The sequence below is a fragment of the Anas platyrhynchos genome, chromosome 4 (assembly GCF_047663525.1).
Source record: "Anas platyrhynchos isolate ZD024472 breed Pekin duck chromosome 4, IASCAAS_PekinDuck_T2T, whole genome shotgun sequence".
Classification (NCBI taxonomy): Eukaryota; Metazoa; Chordata; class Aves; order Anseriformes; family Anatidae; genus Anas; species Anas platyrhynchos.
Genome location: NC_092590.1, coordinates 43,115,410 through 43,134,167, shown reverse-complemented (window position 1 = coordinate 43,134,167; position 18,758 = coordinate 43,115,410). Strand labels below are relative to the sequence as shown.

The window sequence follows — 18,758 nt, the reverse complement described above, 5'->3', positions numbered from 1 at the left end:
TTTTTTGGTAGGGAGTAACATCTGTTTTGGAAAAATCTGCTACATGTTTTTTAAGAAAAGAAAAAATGGCCAAGTTTATCACACGCCAATATAGACCATACATCCAACAGTATTTTTAAGCTGTGTATAATACTGAATAATCAGTAAAATATCTGACTATAAAGAAGAATAAAAACAAGGTAATTGATCTGTACTGTTCCTCCTAGGACACAGCTTTGCTAAAAGGAGAAAAAATGGCAAATGAAATAATTGTATTTTAAGATGCTGAAGAGAATAGACTACATGAATGCCAATTAGTGCATGGTGTAGACGGATGAGGCATGCATTATCCGTTCTTGGGATTCAATTTATTTTTTTTTTCAGTGATTTTAACAATCTGCGTTAGAAGCATAAATTTTGAAGTAGTTTGTATGGTCTAATACAGGTTATGCAGGCACAAATGAGAGAAAAAAATGCTGCTTTTTCATATGCTTGAGAATAATCTTTCTTTCTGTAAGGCCTATGTACTCTTCCTCAGGCCTATGTACTCTGAGGTTCTGAGGCCCATGGCTTGTTCATGATACTGCTTCATGAATATATACATTATCTGAGCTTGACTCCAGATTCCTTGAAACCAATAAGAGACTTTACATACAATTGAAAGGTATTTGACCAATAATCTGATTCCAAGGTATATTTCTTATTCACTCATTAGCTGGGGGGAGGAAGTTACATTGTTCTTTTTCTGATATGTGAGGAATCTTATTAATAAATTCTTAAATAATTCTTAAATAAATTATTTAATAAATGCTTAAAATTTTATTTTAAGAATTTATTTAGAGATAATTTGGTCACGTTTTTTTTTTTTGCCAACAGGTAATTCCTGGTTTTCACCAGTGTGAATACATGTAAGTGGGAAATAAGATTCAGCATTTTTCTCTCATAAAAATGCTGTGACTGTAGATTGTACATGGCTTCAGAGTTGTAACTCTGAAGACTGATCTTCAATGCGAGGTTTAAGTAGCATAGTTCAGACTACAGATGGTTGGAAATATATCACCACAAGGGACTGTTGCTGAAAAATGTTTCATTAAAACTATTTGCATCCTTTTCCTTTTTCATCTTTATTTTCAATTTGTAAAAATGTATGTTTTCAAACAGTTTTGACCGGTAATCTTTCCTTAATCCAAGATATAATGTCTCATCTAAATGAAGAAAAGGAGCTACCCAAAATCAATCTATTTTGGACAGGCACTTGAGTCTGTTTCCCTTGCATCTCAGATAACGAATCTCAGCACTAGACACGTTGCTAATCATAAGTAACAGACTAATGACATTTTTGAGAGATCATGAGTTTTACAGATACTGAATGAAAACACTAGCTTCATCTCAATTTTTTCCCAGGTGGTAATGAAACCACATATATCACTCTTCCAAAAAGATTCAGAAAACAAGAGGATAGGAAAAAAAAGAAGAATAAAAAAAAAAAAAACTCAAAACACTGGTAGAACTGCTTCCCCTAATTCACCTCTGAACTGTGTTTTCAGCTATAAAATGTTCTTTCATTAAAAAGAAATATTTATTAAAGGCTTTTCATCCCCTGTCTTCCACTCTTCCCTCCAACCCCCAATAAGAACACAAGGAACTGCACTCAGGACCCCTTTTTTTGTTGTTGTTGACAGAAATCAAAAAGTCTGCATGCTAATGAGTTCTTTTCTCTGAAAATGAGCTCATTACTGTTCATTTTCCTCTGCTTTTAATCTGTTCAAGTGTGTTTCTTTAAAAATTTCAAAAGGCATTTCATGAATCTGTAACAAAAGGAAAGTTAAAAAAAATAGACTCCCTCTAATGAGAAACATAGTCGTGCTTCAGTCATGAAGGCAGGAATTAAATTATTGAAGAGAGGAAAACATGGATGGGCTACAGAGAAGTGAACTAGGAAAACATACAAAATTTCATAAAGGGAGATAAAAGGAAAGCCGAGAAGCCCCAGATTGTTATTAACTTTGTACAGTGAAATGCACAACATACTACAATGTAGTATAAATTACAAATATGTATAATTTCTTGATATAGTGTCCTCTGGTTGGGCTGAGATTTTTTCTAATGTTATATTTTACTGATAAAGAATTCAGTTTATACAGTAATAAAATGAAAGATAATTTCTAAACAAATCTGATCTTTAACTATTTCAGATTTTTCCTAGTCTGACTGCATCTCTACTGGATGCCACATTGTGTATAGAAGGTAATACTTTGCATTAGAGTACTTATATAAATGCATGACTTTTAGCCTATTTATTTACCTATGCTCATTAACGAGATTCGTTTGAATGACCTGACCTCAAGTTGCTCATCAAATAACTTAGGAGATTCTTTGAAGAATCGAACATGGAATTCTAAATGATTCTGTGCTTAACAGTAGACATCCCTAACTTTTTTTTTTTATTATTTTCCTTTTTCTGAATCTTCAGAGTTTACATGCTTTCATTGAGTTAGATTTCTACTTTTTCTCCTTCAAGCAATACGTACTAAACAGTTTAAAGATGTTGTAATTACTGAAATTTCTGATTTCTTTTGCCAAGCAGTATAAGAATTCAAAAATTTGGTATGTACTGCTAGGTTGAGCAAAATGGATGCAAGTTGCTAAAAGAAGAGATGTTTTCTTGCTTATGTAAAACTGCTGAGCTGAGCAATATTTGTGCTTTCTTCCGAGATTTTCCATTTGGTAGCGCAGCTGATTTCCAGCCATTCCTATTTTTCACACAGTATGAGTTCAGTTCTGAGCTCATACATCACTGACCACATGCTAAAAATGGAATTCCATTTACATTTAATAATCCCATTTCTACTTTCCAGAAGGCTTGTTAGGTTTACACCCTCCTCTTCCTAGCACTCCTCCTTTATTGGCTTGGGGTGAGTTTTAAGAGCATGAACATAATCCTTGACGGAACACTTTCTCTGTTTCTCTCCCCTCAACATGTAATTATGTAGTGGGCTGTTGAAGAGACTTAATAGCCCTCTCAATGTATAGACAAAATACTTTAGAGAAAGATATATATGTCTAATTAATGAAAGGCTGGCACTTCAGCATCATGTATCATCTGAGCATCATCCAATTAAAAATAACACAAAAAATACATGAATTGTAATGCCATCTATTCAGTCATGGTCTGTGTGATTTTGACATTGTCACAAGGACGTTTGCTTCTCTATTTGAAGCTGGTGTTGTGGCATAAAAGAAATTGGAAAAACACCTGACTCAGGGTTGCATAGATTTTGGAGAAACAGTCGTGAGAATATTGACAAGCTTTTAAAAGATTTACTCTTTTATTATTCTTTTCTATTTCCTGTGATGCATGTCAACTTGGGTTATTGGAGTTTTATCTTCTGTAGCCTTACTGATCTTTAGCTCTTCAGTAGACTAATAACAGACAACACATGCTAAATAAAGGTAAGAGCACAGGCGTTCTGTCAAGAGCTGTCTCTCAAAGTTCATTTAACCTATATGCTAATATTTGTTTTCTGTAGTGAGTAATGTGTATTTACACTTACACCAGTTAAGGTTCAGTCAAGCATTGGATGTGGCTGGTAACGGATATGCTGGCATGATCAGTTTTTGCATGAACTATATGCTCTTGAACCAGAGGCAATTTACACTGAAAAAGATTTTTTATGCCTACTTATTCTTAACTATAAAGATGAATGCCACAATGTATTACTACACCTATTTGTTTAATAGTTTTGGAAATAGAGACAGTTAAAGAACTGGCAGCATAGGCTGAAGGTTAGATGGTGATTTCTGTTCATGTGATCAAACTTAATCACGGTACCTTTCAGGCTACTGCAGCTGTAATACCTGACTGAATGCTGTGAAATTGGGAAAAAAAAAAAAAGGAAAGAAAAAAAAAGCCAGTTGTTCTTTCTTCATTCATGCATATTTTTGAGTTCCTGTTTTCCTTGCATCATATATATGCTGTTCCATTATGACTGAAAAACAGAAACAAAAAATAACCACTTCTAACATCAGTAGTCATATTCCTTTGCTTGGATAATCATGTCATGATTTTGCTCCTATCAGAACAGTTGTTGTATTCTTCAATTTGGGGGATTTTAGGGAGAGAATACTTTTCTAGAATTTCAGAAGTTTTGCAAATATTGATGCTTCCAAGAGTTGTTATTGCATACTTGATAAAGTAATCAATTTTGTTGTATAAAGAACAATGGTATGAATTTAGTAATCTAGGATTGCGTTGTGAATATACTCACACAACTTTTTCAACTTCCAGTTTTTCAATTGAGTTTTCTGTTTCTATTCATACTTGACTTAAGCATATAGAAGACTGAAATTGTCCTGGAAAGAGGCTGAATCGCAATCAGAAACATCTTTCTTTTCCGTGAGTATTGCAAGTTAAGATACTCAGACTTCAAATTTGTTTGCTTGTTTGTTTTTCATGTTCTGGGGAAAGGTACTACTATAAAAGTGTCTCATGATAGCCTGTTTCCAGATGCATGTTACGAGAAAATGTGTTTTGTGGTGATCTCACTGTGATAGTTTGCAGTATGTTTTCTCTGAAAGAAAAGTACACTTACCACTGGACCTTACAGGACAAATGTTCTTCCATGTATTAAAAAAGAAATAGGCTCTGAAAATCAAATGTATATTGATCTCTATAGAGTTATAGATGGTAGAATCTATTTCTAATAAGCGAATGAAAGCAGCAATGAGGAATATTCTGTGATCATATAAATCTATGAGATAGCACTTAATTTTTTTGCAAAATCTAGTTTTACAAAGTATGTATCTTCACCAGAAACATATAATTTAAATTGAATATGTATTTGGGTAGTAAAGCATTGGAATCTTCATGATAACTGGAAATCTCCGTTGGCAAAGTATGTTCAGATGGTGAGGTATGAAGCTCAGCAAACACGCAAGAGGCAATCCAGCTTCTACAGTATGCAACCTGGTAAAGCTCTGCAAAATTTTACCAGTTAATGTGTATACAGTAGCTCATCCTGGAAGGTGCATTCAGTTGAAACTTTAAAAGAAGAAATGGATTAACAAGACACAGATCTTTGTTACTAAAATACGCAAAACAAGGTAATAAATTATGCACCCCGATTGTTAAAATATGCAAATGGATCTACCATATGCATAACAATTTGACTAGAAAAATATGTACATAAGTCAATGAAGAATCAGCAGGCTGTGCAACTTGATGTATGCATTATATAACTTGATCACAAATGTAAACAAAATATTAAATGACAAAATACGTTATGTAGATGAATCGTTAAAGAACACTAAAAAGATTGAAGATCTAATCCTTTAGAGGTGGCAATATTAGGAGCAGTGTTTTATTGTGTATTCATGTAGGAGTGTCAGAACCTGAGTTTGGCAAACTTGATGAAGATAAATGGGATGCATTTTTGATTTAGTATGGAGCTTTTGTTTGCTTTGCTTCCTGGTTCATTTCTGTTATTTTGTCTGTTTTCATGATGTCACACATCTCTGTGGACTGTATACACATTTATAGAAACAGCTGAGTCACTTGGGAAACTTCTGAAAGAAATCAACTCTGCTGCTCAAACACAACATGGAGATTTCTGTGCCTTTGGTCTGAGGAGGAAAAATGCAATGTCTTTTGTTTCCCAATCAGATGGGGTTACTCCCTGTTGTTTTCAGCACCTTTTTGATTCCTAGCCCGGTTTTCAGTCTGGATTTTTATTTTTCAGAAGTGAGGGAAGCAGTACAATAATAGTAACCCTGCTTTTGGGAGATTGCCAGTTTCTTGTATGTGAAATGAAGGTGTACCTTCAGAAGAACTATTTGCTGTTTACCAACCTGTTTGAAGGATTCTTTATGGGAAAAGACAACTTTAGTAAGATCTAAAAACCTCAGATTTCCTTGCTGCTGTTTTGTGTTTTGTCATCTTTCAGGAATGATATGGGAATTATATGAATTGCATTATACTTATTTCCTGGTGTTATGAGATTATATCCATGCCTTAAGAGTTTCCTTGATACCATTGTCCTCTTCTGGATGGTAGAATTATTATTTTTATAGGTTTTCAGACCATTCCTCTTTTGGGCCTAAGCATGAGGAATCTAAAATATAACTCCTTTGCAAAACATGCACCATCATATCTCTAAAGTGGAAAGTAACAATCAGCAGTTTGATATTGACTCCAAATCAACCTGGATTTTATGTTATGCACATGCTTTCATCAGATGCTGGCGTGGGAGATCTGTGCATAGGATATCTTTGTGCTCCAAACTATCCATTCAGAAAAGATGATACAGGAATCAGGAAGATAACACTGAGCTATTAACTATTCAGGGCACTTGTTTTGCTATATAAGAAGTGCATTAATCTAAAATGCATAAAACATTGAGTTAATTTCATTGAATTTCAAAGCATGAGAACAGCACATGCGATCAATGGCCTTTTAGGCTATTCTGTTTCTTACAGTAACTAGTAGGTGCTAGGGAGGCTTATGGAAGACTATAAGGACAAGGCAAGCAAATAGAAATGCTCATAGAATGTCATAGATTCTCTTGGGTCAGAAGGGATACTGTTGCATGAAACACCCTTACCTAGATAATCATTGCATTATTTTGTCTAATCACTTTTTTAATCTCTGTCAACGCTTAACAGTGTTTTATAGAATTGAGTTCCACAGTGTAATACATCCTACCTGATGAAATAGCTATGTTTTGTATGTTTTGAGCCTACTCTATGTTAGAGTGTTTCATGCCTCCTAGATAGTGAGCAGTCTTTTTTTTTTTTTTTTTTTTTTTCTCTCATCTCTCTTTTCTGTCATCTCCTCTCCAAGTTATATCTATTTCTTGTGTGGCAGGCATTCAGAAATTTTGAATGTCCTTCACTATGGTCAGTTCTTGTATCTAGTGCTAATTCTAATCTATCCTTTTTTTTAAATTGAGTGAAAGTGAGACACTTAAGTGAGCTCCAAGCAACAGGGGTCACATCAAAAGCTTTTATTGATAATCCCTCTCAGAACTGTCTGATATTGTCATTCTCAGAAGGGAGTTGATGAGTGCATCATACTTTTGTATCTTCTGCTCCTGCTCACAGCTGCATAGAACAGTATGTAGGAATTGGCTTTGAAATATTTTACAGAATTCAAGCCTTTTGAGCTTTCTGCTCTCTGAATAAATTCTGAATACTTCTCTTTAGCATTCCTTCCTGCAATGGATTCCTCCCTTCTAGGGATGGGAGATACTTTTTCTAAGGCCACTGAGTAGCACAGACTCTATGTAGCTACCTTTGTGGTATTTCTTAAAAGTAAGCTGATACGACTTCAGAGGTCACCGATAGGCCATGGGATGCTTTTGTCCCATAGTAAATCTTCACTTGTTTCCAGGAGTTCTTAGGGCAGATCTTGAAAGTGGAAGAAAGAAGTAGAATAGAATTGAATGGAATGGAATAGTTTAGTTGGAAGGGCTTTACTGTCATCATCAAGTCCAACTGCCTTACCACTTCAAGGCTAACAAAAAGTTAAAGCATATTAATAATGAATATTAAATAATTTCATTAATTAATGAGGAAGGATATGCTGGTTGATCTGATTGGGATGGCCATTTAGCACAAGTTCATCAGTCAGCAATGTCACAAGACATCTGGAAAAACATTTTAGAAGTACTGACAGAGAAAGAGGAGGAAGATAATAGACATGGGAATGAAAGAAAGTGAAGGCTGAAAATTAAAACAGTAGAGAAACAGGATACAAGAGAAGATAAGGAGCTACAAGGAAAGTAAGAGGGTGAAAAGAGAAGGGGACAGCAGGAAAGGGGGGAAAGACAAAATACTAGCTAGCATTGCTTCATTGGAAGGTGAAAATGTTAGCTGGGCTGTGTCATTTAATTTTCTGTATGAATGAGTACTAACCGTGTAGCTAGTCTGGGGTCAAATACCTAGTTATAAGGGAAAACACATGAACATACAGAGAACAGTTGTCTCTGGACTGGCCACTAACTGTAGACAGCTGCAGCTGATGTGAATATATACCTTCTTTCTTATGGAGAGTGATTTTTATATGAATGACAGGAGTCTGCCAGCCCAGAGTCTTCCTTTGGCTGTAATACTCTGTATATTGGCATTAGTTTCTTGGAGAGCACAGTTTCCATGCGTAGGCTCTTTTCAGGCTGCCTTTGTGGGTTGCTGATCCTGCAACTGCTTCCACTAAGACCTATACAGGACTAAATCTATTCTGTGCCTTTACACAGAATAGCATTTTCTGGTCCCGAAATGATTAGTGTGGTGTGTTAAGAATATAAAACTCATTTTCTATATTTTGAATTAGACCAGAATAAATATAAAACAGAATATCCCTTGTGCTACATAGTTTGTAATTGAGTTTGCTTCTTTCTTCAATCTTGAACATACAGCTTATAAATTAGTGGGGCAGCAGAGTGAAGCAGAGTGTAAAATATTGCAATAAAACTGAACACTTCGTATCTTCTTCTTGCACAGTTATGATCATTACAGAAAATAGTTATTAAATCTCTAAAGATTACTTTAATTGAATTGCTTGTGTAATGATAAGTTACTGTTCCTAGGGTCCCACAGATAAAAACAACAGAAAACCTTTCAGTAATACTGCTCTTTTTTCATTCAGAAGAAAACTGCAATGTTGAATTTTTACATGAACAAACCTTTTATCTCTGTTATATTCAAAATAGATATATATACTATGGTTCTGCTTCTCATAGGCAATTCATTTAAAATTGCTACATGTCTATGGGGTTAATGCTATTTTACTTCTGTTAAAGAATTTGCCATTTCCTTGAGTATGTGCCCGTCTGCCCGGTCATTTAAAAAGCAGGAAAAAAAAAAGTCAGTGTACTTGACATATGACAGATAACTGAAGAAACAAACAGTATTACAGTCTTGCTCTTTTCTCTCTTATTTATCAGTCTGTCATAACTCTTTTGTCAACAAGGTGTGGCTTTTGGCTTCCTGGCTTGTCAGACATGCTCACAAGTAAAGGTATTTTTCTCTTCTGTGGGGTCAGAATCTGACAAGACAGGTATCCTAGAGCTTACAACTACCATTTTAGTTATTGGTACCCTTTGTTGCTTATACATATTTTCTTGAAGTATCATCACTGCTGCTGTGACCTTCTTGAAGTTGCCATAAAGCTTTAACTGTTTTCCTTAGGCTGCAGGTCTCTGGTGAGGTAGCAGTGATGTGGTGCTCTCAGGATCTCTGCTAGACCTGTGTTTTGCACTTGGAGTATTTCAGTCTCTAGCACAATCCATTTATCACCCAGTGATGACTGCCAGGACTTTGTCTCCTACTAGCTCATATTTCCCAGCATTATATGTAGCCCTCTTTCTTCCAGTTCCCTGTAACATACCTCTCACCTTATCTGGTGCCCTTCTGTGGTAAGTTCACGAAAACTGGGCCATTGTTTAGAAATGTGTTTTGCATCCAATTTTGTGTGTTTTAAAATTTGTCTTTTATCCACTAATTGCAACAGCAATAGATGAAAAAGAAATAGGAGTAGATTAATAACAGCATATAACGTAAGTAATCAGATGCTTACTTAATGAACCATTGCAGATATGATCCATAGACACATTATTGGCATATAAACTGGCCACAACAAGTATTTTAATGAGATATGATAGGCTACTTAAATCAGATTCTTGACAGGGTTATCCAAATGTGTTCAAGCTGGAAAAAAAAAAAAAAAAAAAAAAAAAAGTAATTGCAACATTTGTGGTAGCAAATAGCTAGAAGTTGTAAAACAGAAATACTAAACCACATGGCTTAGCAAGACAGTTTTCTATAATGAGGATAACATCCTCATTGCATCTCCTCTAATGAATATGAGGTCCACAGTGAACACTTTAGTAGCAAAAAAGAGGAACTACCATGCTTTGGGTATCTTTATGGATCAATCAGTCCTTAGTAAGAATACATTTTAGACAAAGCTGCACTAACAAATAGTATGTCTAACGAGGGCAAACATTGTGGTAAGAGGCAGGGATATCATTTCCTTAAGTAGTAGATATTTCTGTTACTATTTTTTCTAGAAATAAAAAAACTCAACATTTGAATACCTTTAATAAATTAACAATTTTTAAAATGTTAAATCTAATGCATATCTTCTCAACCCACACGGATAATTGGTCTCACCATCACAACTACACTGTCACTGGGTTCAAGCGTCAGTTCTTGTTTTCTATACCAGTCTGATATCCATAATAAGTTATTTAGTCATCCATCTTTCCTCATTTCTGTAATTAATAATCTGTCTTCTTTCAATCTATAAGTCTGCTTTATGTCTTCCAATGTAGGAAGTCCCAGATTCTGAGCATTTAAAAGCTAGTGTTGCTGAACCATTGTCCAGGAGTTTTTCAATGTAAACTGGAATAAAATGTCAAGATGTAGAACTTTGCTTTTGTGAGTAACAGATTTCTGCTATTTACATTTCTGTGGATAGTGTAAATTGTAATTCTGAGTGACTTCCAGGGGACAAAAGATAAAATTAAAATGCATCTCTCAGAGAAATAAGAGAGAAATATGTGCTGTTTTCATTTAATAAGGACAGAGACTGAATCATCATCATCAAAGTCATTCTATTTTGGAAGTCTCCCTCAAAAAACATTAGTATTTCTGTCAAGCTAATAGTTTGCCAGAATGTGATTTGTTCATGGTCGGCATATTCACTCAATTAGAATAAAGGAAGTTATGTGTTTTTAGTCTGTCTAATTTGGGTCTTCGTGAGATTCCTGACGGGATTATCTAAATGTATTCAAGCTGAAAAAAATCTCACATTAATAAAACTTGTAATATTTAAGGCAGCAAACAACCAGAACTGGTAAAACAGAAAAATAGGGGAATATGTGGCTTCTCAGAGCAGTTTTCTTTACTAAGCATAACACTCTCACTGAGAGAATTGTTTAATTCAAAAGAATTAATCTAATTTCAGTCCTCTCGGGAGCTTCCAGTGAAAATAAAGGTACAGGCTATGTAGTGCTGTCCTGGTTTTTTATTTTTGCAGTGGTTGCATTGCTTTATTACAATTCTACGGAGCAGCCTGTTTCTTTTACCCAATACTAAGCCCTTTGTTTGTACCTGATTTTAAGCAACTAGAAACTGCATTGTACTAGTAAGACTAGTGTTTCTTATTTTCCAACAAGGTTTGTTGTTTGTTTGTTTTTGTTTGTTTTGAGGCATAAGGAGGGTTAGGGTACCCCGTCACTTTCTCCTGATTTTGTGCAGTGTTCAATTTCTTGTGCTATTTTATTTGCAATTTTCTAAGGTCTTGTAGAGAATAAAGCTGGCATCAACAGCAGTGCTTCACCATTGTGTAACTGTAAAGTTTTTCAATAAATGAGCTTAAACTGACAAAATTTAAATAGGTAGCATGTCTTTTTTCATTAAATAAATAAAAATCAAGAATTAATGCTGAGAATGATCAGTGAGGAATTACGTCTGAGATCATAATAAAAATGTCCTGTTTCTAGGATGTATTTCAATTATTACTCGTTTCTTGTATTTTGGTGATGGGAAATTTTCTATGGAAAAACACGATACTGTATTATTTAATAATGTACTACACTATTTTTTGTAGTATAACCATTTTGAATATCAGATTTTTAGTAGGGCTTAGCTCATGGGACCCGTGGCAGGGACTATGTTTTCACAGTGCCTAGCAGAAGGGTGTACAAACACTCTGCATAAGCAGAGCATATGCAAAGCCATAAGGTAAAACTGCAACTAGTCTCAGATGGCTGGGAGTAGACATCCTCTTCCAGGTGCAGGTGATCAGCTCCAGAGGTCACTTACTCTCCATTTCCCTGCCAGAGAACATCATTTCTTCAGAAGTGCTGGCAGAGCATTCAGGTAGGAATGCTCTCTAAGTTGTTTAATGTAGGATGAAGTGGCTTAAAAAGACTTGCCAGTTAAAATGTTTCATCTAACCCAGCTTCTTGTGACTGAAAGAGGTGAAGGAGATAAAAAATCACAGTAACATTTACTGAAGAGGGGAGAAGGAAGCAAGCCAGCCTCTGTTTTCAGAGTGCATGTCTGTGTGTGTGTTTCCTGCACTACAGCTGAGTTTGTGGCCCAGGAAAGAATCTGTCTACACATATTCAAGAGAGGATGATGCCTGTGTATCCTAACTCACCTGAGTGAGTTAGTCCTAACTTAGTCATACCCATAATTTAAAACAAGTCTAGAAGAGAAAAGTAATTATAATTTAATGTAGAACTGACACTAAAATGGACATTATTCCTGTTCATAGAGTGAATTTATTGATGTTTTTTTTTTTTTTTGTGAGTGCATTCTTGTTTCTACAAGATAGTATTCACTTTTTTGACATTTCATCTAAGGAAATTAATTAACCTATACTCATCTGTTTTTCAGTTGCCCATACTTCAGAGATACTTTAGGCAAGGTACGTATTTGCTTTTCTTTTGTAATTTAAGATGTAAAAAAGAAAGTCACTCCAAAGTAGATCTTTTATCCTGCAAAACAGAAGGATATAATGTCTTGAATTTGAAATTAGTTTTTGAAATTTAGGAGACAACATGTGAGAAATTTTCTAAAATTTGCAGATAATTAATGATAGATAGGTTTAAGTACTCCATACATATTATTTTATAACTTAAATATATAATGACTGCTTTTTCTTTCATTCAGTAATTCAGCTCCTGAATAATTGATTTAATGTACCATAGTTAAACAAAATGTCATAGAAAATCAATATATCTGGAACCCCCTGTAGTGCTATCTACTGGATATATTTTTCAATGTTTGTGCAGTGGCCAAGTGTAAAAGAAAGGGGCATTATATTTTTAGTGCCTTTTTAATACCTTCAGAGTAAAATACAATGTAGAGATTCTGTATAAATACGAGCAACAAAAAATAAGAATTTTAAGGATTAATGGAGCAAGGTGATATCTCTGCATATGTAGAGGAGTTTGATGACATAGTTTGTAAGAGAAAACTGCTTTTGATTTTATTATTTTTTTTTTAAACTTATATAAAAGAAATACAGGGCTGAAATAAATGGTATTCCTATTTGAAGTTTTAACAGGGTGAATACTTTCACACTAATCTATTAAAGCTTTTGTGGAGTCCAGCTGAATAAAAGAGAGTCACTCTTCTTACTTAAAATTAAATACTTCACCTGCACTGTGGATGGAGTTCTTAGTTTTTTGGTTTAATCAATGTCCCATTGAGCTCGCTTAGAAATTTCCTTCTTCACCTGCTTCTTATAATTAGCCAAGAAGTTTAATGTCTCTTAATGGAATATCTAGCATTGCCTCCTGCTGCAGGTAAATTGACCATTCATCTTTTGCTTTTGTGGTAATTCCTGTTTCACTCATACCCATTTCCAACTCCTTCCTTCAAAATATATTACTTAATTAGCATCTATAACAATAGCTTATTGTAAGGCAGGGGTTCAAAGGTTTGAGAGTAGTTTAGCGAAATATTTCAGCTGCTGAACAGCCGTTATAGCTCTCTAGAGTGGAGCTGTAGACTTTATATGATTCACTTAAAATGGACCAAAGGTGAGAGTAAGGTGATCCTTAACAGGGTTATTGGTAAGATTGTACTGAAGAGAGCATACCCAGGAAATAGGATTGTCTACAGGATAACAAGATTATCCCCTGCTAAGTTCACGCTGTAAAGAAACAGGCATAATATGCAGTAGAGGAAATGAATGGGACTGTTAGAGATTTGAAACAGATCTTTGATTACTTCAGTGCTACCTTTTAAGAAAGGTGGAATTTGGAAAAGTTAAAGATTACAGGGTCAAAAAAGTTGTAAAGTCTCAAATAAGGTTAATAGTAAAAATGGTTTATTACGTGTCAGGTAAGATAACAGTTTAATGTTAACCCTTATACAGCAATATTTATTTTGAGTGCTTTCAGCAATTCTTTAATTACATACCTCTATCAGATAGACTAACATCTTTCTGGCTCCATTTGTCTTTGATTATGTAAGACCACGTCAGGGTCATTTATACCATTTATAGGTATAAATTCCTATAAATCTTTTACCTGATCTTCTGCCATTTATCTCAATGCAGAAATACAAGTAAATTTGCCAAAAAAATGCCATCAGGCATAGGCATACCTGACTTCTTCCAGAATAGTCACTAAACTTCTTACTTAAGATTGTGCACTGTGTCATACTGCTGAGTATTTCTGAGGAGTCTTCTTTTTTACAGTGGTTGCAACTTGCAACTTTGGGGCTGAAATTTCCCACAAAAACTTTTGTGATGCTGTCTTGATACACTGCATGTTTATAGATTTCTGGTCTACATGTGGTAATCCTGGTGAATTGCCATTGGTCAGTCAAAGGCAAGAAATGAATGCCTTTGGGTATGTGAGATACATCTTTATTCTCTTCAACATTTACACTGTCCCAAAATGAGCTATGAGTGGCTTTTCACAGATTTCTACTCCCTGTGCCACAGGATGTACACAGAGGGATATGTCTGATACATTGAATGCATGGAGTACAATTCAGGCTTTACACTTCTTTCAAGTTTAGAAATGGGGTAAAATTTGCCTGTATACTACCCTTATTGCATCTGTATAAGCTCCAGCTATGGTCTACCACTTCTTCCAGAAAGTATTTATCTTTTTGAATACCATCAGCCTCACAGTAACATTTCCTCTTGAGCTGTAATGTTATCAACAGTGGCAAACCAGTCCCACTTCAGCACTGAAGAGTTTAGTCTAATAAAAGAAACCGAGGCACCTGCAGTCACCGTCTAGAGCATCCAAGTAATTCTGTCCCCTTTTTTAATTGCATATAATGTCTTAGCAGAGAATTGCAAAAGGATTCAATTGTCAACAAATGTACAGATCTAATAGCAAGATTAAAGAAATGACTCATATTCAGCAGTCAATATGTTCCATTGTTTCTCCATGGGCCAATCACTAGAATTACGGTCAAAGGGTTAATCTGTGTATTGGGGTGAGTGGGTGGTGAGGGAAGAGGAATAACGCGAGGAGTTGGTTTAGGCTAAAGCAAGACAAAGCTGGAGATACTGACAGGTAAATCAGGAAAGAAAAGCAGGGACTGTGAGAAATGAACCACTGAGATGGAACTGAAGAGGTCATTTAAATGAACCAGAGGAGAACCAGAAGCAGAAGAATAATCACAATATTAGGCAGGTGTATGCTGTGAAACCTGGCTCTGCCCCCACTCCCCCATCCCCTGCCCTGGCTCCATCTTTTCCTTTTAAAGTGATCAAAACCAGTTTTATAACTGAGGAAGTCTAGCCTAGAGGCTTTGGCAGCCCTTGTGTTTTATAACAAATCATTTAAAAGAAGAAAACATGTATCAGCTGATTCAGTTCTAAATTCATTTGGAAACATGGGGAAAGAAATTCTCCCCACCTGACCGGACATGATGTAAAATAGCAACCTGTATGGTACCATTTTGAGAACTGGAACTTTTGCTAGGGAGGCCAGGTTAGATCTGAGGTGTGCAGTTTCTTCCTCAGACTGATCATGATTTGTGCTGCCACAAGACGAAATTAACCTGTGCAGACAGCACACGTTACCATTGTGGGCTCCCTGGACCTTGCTGTCAAGATTGGGATATAGCAAAAGCATTTTGCAGATCTGTCCCTTTTTTGTTGCCTGTGTGTGGGAGTCATACAGTACACAGACATAGGGGCAGAAGAAACACTTGTCCAAACAGAGAAATGGCCCTGCACTCCTTGTTTCAGACATAGTGTGGGTAAGGAACTGGCATGGCACGAGCTTCCAAGTTTTTATGCTTCCAAATTGTGCTCAGTTCCTGCTACTTTTACTTTAAGCAGCAAGTCCTCTTCATTTTTGGTGATAAATACTTTTTGGTTACCTCAGGAACCTCTTTCACTTCCTTGGCTGTGTTTTCTTCTGATAATTGTTTCTCAGCTAGTAAAATATATGCTTGTGAGTTTATCCTGTGATTTTGATTAAGAATCACTTTTTTTTTTTTCCCCCCCAATCTTCATTCTCCTTCAGTCTTGCTTTTAGAAGAGGGAGAAGAAAACTCATTGGAGAACAAGCCCAAACATTGTAAAACCTCAATGAACCCTGAACAGAAAATCTTGTATGTCACTTAGCAATACAAATAAGCATTGGATGCAATAAAAATGATAACTGTATCATTAAGCTCTTCACATGTGAAAGAACTCTGAAAAGAGCAGAAGATATGAATGCTATCTTACAACTCTTCTGTAATTACCTGAATGAAACAAACAGAAGGCTTGCCAATTCCCAGTTATGGTATTGTCCCCATTTGGATTATATACATTCATTACAATTAACTAATATACGGGTCATATCATCTGCAGTAGTTGCAAAGTGTCTGTGCTTTCATTATGGTCAGTGCAACTAGGACAATTTGCATGGGTAGAAAATATGACCTCATGTCAATGTGATATGAAAAAAATATATTTTATTCTATCCTCACTGCCAACACATATGGCACTTTTATGTGGTACAGTCTCCTTAACACACAGCATATATTTACAAAGTTCTTCTGTTTGCTTGGGCTGGACTACAGATGACCAATCACTATCATCCAAGTGCTGCCCATTAATTCAGCAACTGTGATCATTATGCTCTTATTTTATAAGAGCTTCTGATCAAATAGGTTTCTTGCTGACACATTATCCAAATTCAACAAACTGATTCATGTATCATGGTACTTATCTATAGAACTTGGGAAGTTTTTTGGAAAGGCACTGTGGTCTTCCTGAGAAAGTTTCCAGTTATTCTGGGTGGAGAAGCAGTCTTGAATGATACCTTACCATAAAAGTCTGTGTCCTATTGAATGCTAACATAACAAGCATTACTGTTTTAATTTCAATTTTAATTAAGTATTGAATACCAAGTATACCAAGGGGCTGTCACTGAGATATAAGACTCTCTATTTTTATTACAGTAATAGAGACTATTCCTAAATACAAAAGACTTAACACCTTGAAATATTAATTCTTCCAGAGTTTTGTTTTATAAAATATATATAATTCAAAGTCACTGGAATCTACAGTGGCAAATTACAAGAGCTACTAAAAATTCTTTTCAAGCTAGTGTCAAGTCATCAAAAAATGAATACTCCTGACCCTTTTACCAAAGTGTAAATTAGTGGTCTAATAGTAATATTCAGATGGGCAAAAGAAATATAAGCTCCTTTTGATGAAAATAATACAAGAATGTGCTTCCCTACTGTGAATCATCTTAACATGTGAAATAGCATTTTGGTACAATGATCTCTGCAAAGGACATAGCAAGCTGGCAAATGTGAGAACAAAAATGAAGGCAATTTTGTGCATCTCTTGCCAATGTTTCATTCTCTTTTTAGTTATTATATAAAATCTGAACATCTCAAAGAACCTCTACATCTTATTTTTAAAAGCAAATAACTTGTCCAACCAATAAAGCTTTTTCTGTATGAAAACAGCAGTTATGGATGTAAATTAAAGTTAAAACATATAATAAACTGACCATATGTAGGAATGTTTGAAAAAGATGAAAAATATTTTCATTTACGAATAATATCTGCTTTTACTGTAGCATTAATTTTTGTTATTAAAAAACAAACAAAAAACTGTACATACAAAACAGAGTTGCTACAAAACTGTAGAGATGTTATTTTTTTTTTTCCATAATCATATATTGTAGGAAAAAACTCTTAAGAGGTGGAACCATATGTTAACATATAGAAAGCAGATTTTTTTTTTCTTCTGCACATCCACCTGTTTTACTTTTTAAGACCATTTAGAAAATGCTGTGTAGCCTAAAATTCCTCAATGGTGGAATCCCTTTTTTTGTAGTAAAAGCTTTATTGCATTATGTCACTTTTGCTCTGTGATGAAAATTTGACTGCTGTTTGTCATATGGGTTGATCTTGATACCTTTCTTGGGCATGAAGATAGTTTTTATTTTTATTTTTATTTTTATTTATTATTTATTTATTTATTTTATAAAACTGCTATATATACATATAAAGCAGACAGATGTGCCTTTCCCACCATTTATTTTACTTGCTTTCATTCTCTTTTGGCAGATACAGCTCATGTAGAGCCATTCTGCATACAGGCATTAATCCAAAAAAACACTTGAGCATGTGCTTAGCATTTAACAAATGACTAGTCTCATTGAACTATGGCGTCATGAGCTACAGTGCTGTAATGAATCAAAGCTCTATAGTCTAGCCTAGCTCTCATCAAAATCAGTGATGTGGGTAACATTCACTGTAAAGGCTTTGGACTAACCCCAAAGATCCAAGATGCATGATGGCTTAACTTGAAGATAGTTCTATTTTTGCATGTAATGTTTTCTTAATGATACACATTGTTCTTCAAAATACTGTAATATACTTTAAAATCATTAATTGCAGTGCCTTCTGGGTTTTAAACAACTGAAGTCATAATAAAGTGTATAGTTTTCCTCACATGTTGTCACAGGTTGCATCTGAAGATTGCTGATGATACTGAAAGGAATTATGCTAAGCAAAAACAAATATTCACTTTACATCTTTATCTTTACAATTCCAAAAAGAGAGGTGAACATATTGTTCATGATGACTCATTTAATTACTCTGCAGTATCTTTATCTAACTTAAAAGTTTGTTCTTCTGAGGATAGTTATTTCCACCCATAGATCTCCACTCATACTCTGGAGTACTCCAGAAGTCAAGGAGATTCTACTTCTGACTGAGATTCTCTTTATTTATTACTGCTAAGATGGATACTTTATATAGTTGCTAGGGTTAAAAAGGAGAGT

The 18,758-nt window shown here is 35.0% G+C and overlaps 1 long non-coding RNA gene across 2 annotated transcripts in view; it reads left to right on the top strand.

Annotated features, from left to right (window-relative positions):
- Positions 1–797: 797 nt before the first annotated feature.
- The window catches only part of LOC106016292 (uncharacterized), a 51,870-nt gene continuing 33,909 nt past the window's right edge, over positions 798–18,758 (top strand). The window contains exons 1-4 of one of the 2 annotated variants that reach the window (XR_011809108.1): positions 798–887; positions 2,175–2,226; positions 4,311–4,375; positions 12,382–12,412. This is a non-coding gene — a long non-coding RNA (uncharacterized lncRNA). Of the gene's footprint in view, positions 888–2,174; positions 2,227–4,310; positions 4,376–11,738; positions 11,860–12,381; positions 12,413–18,758 lie in introns of those variants that run through there. The other variant, XR_002400981.4, reaches the window with a different exon arrangement.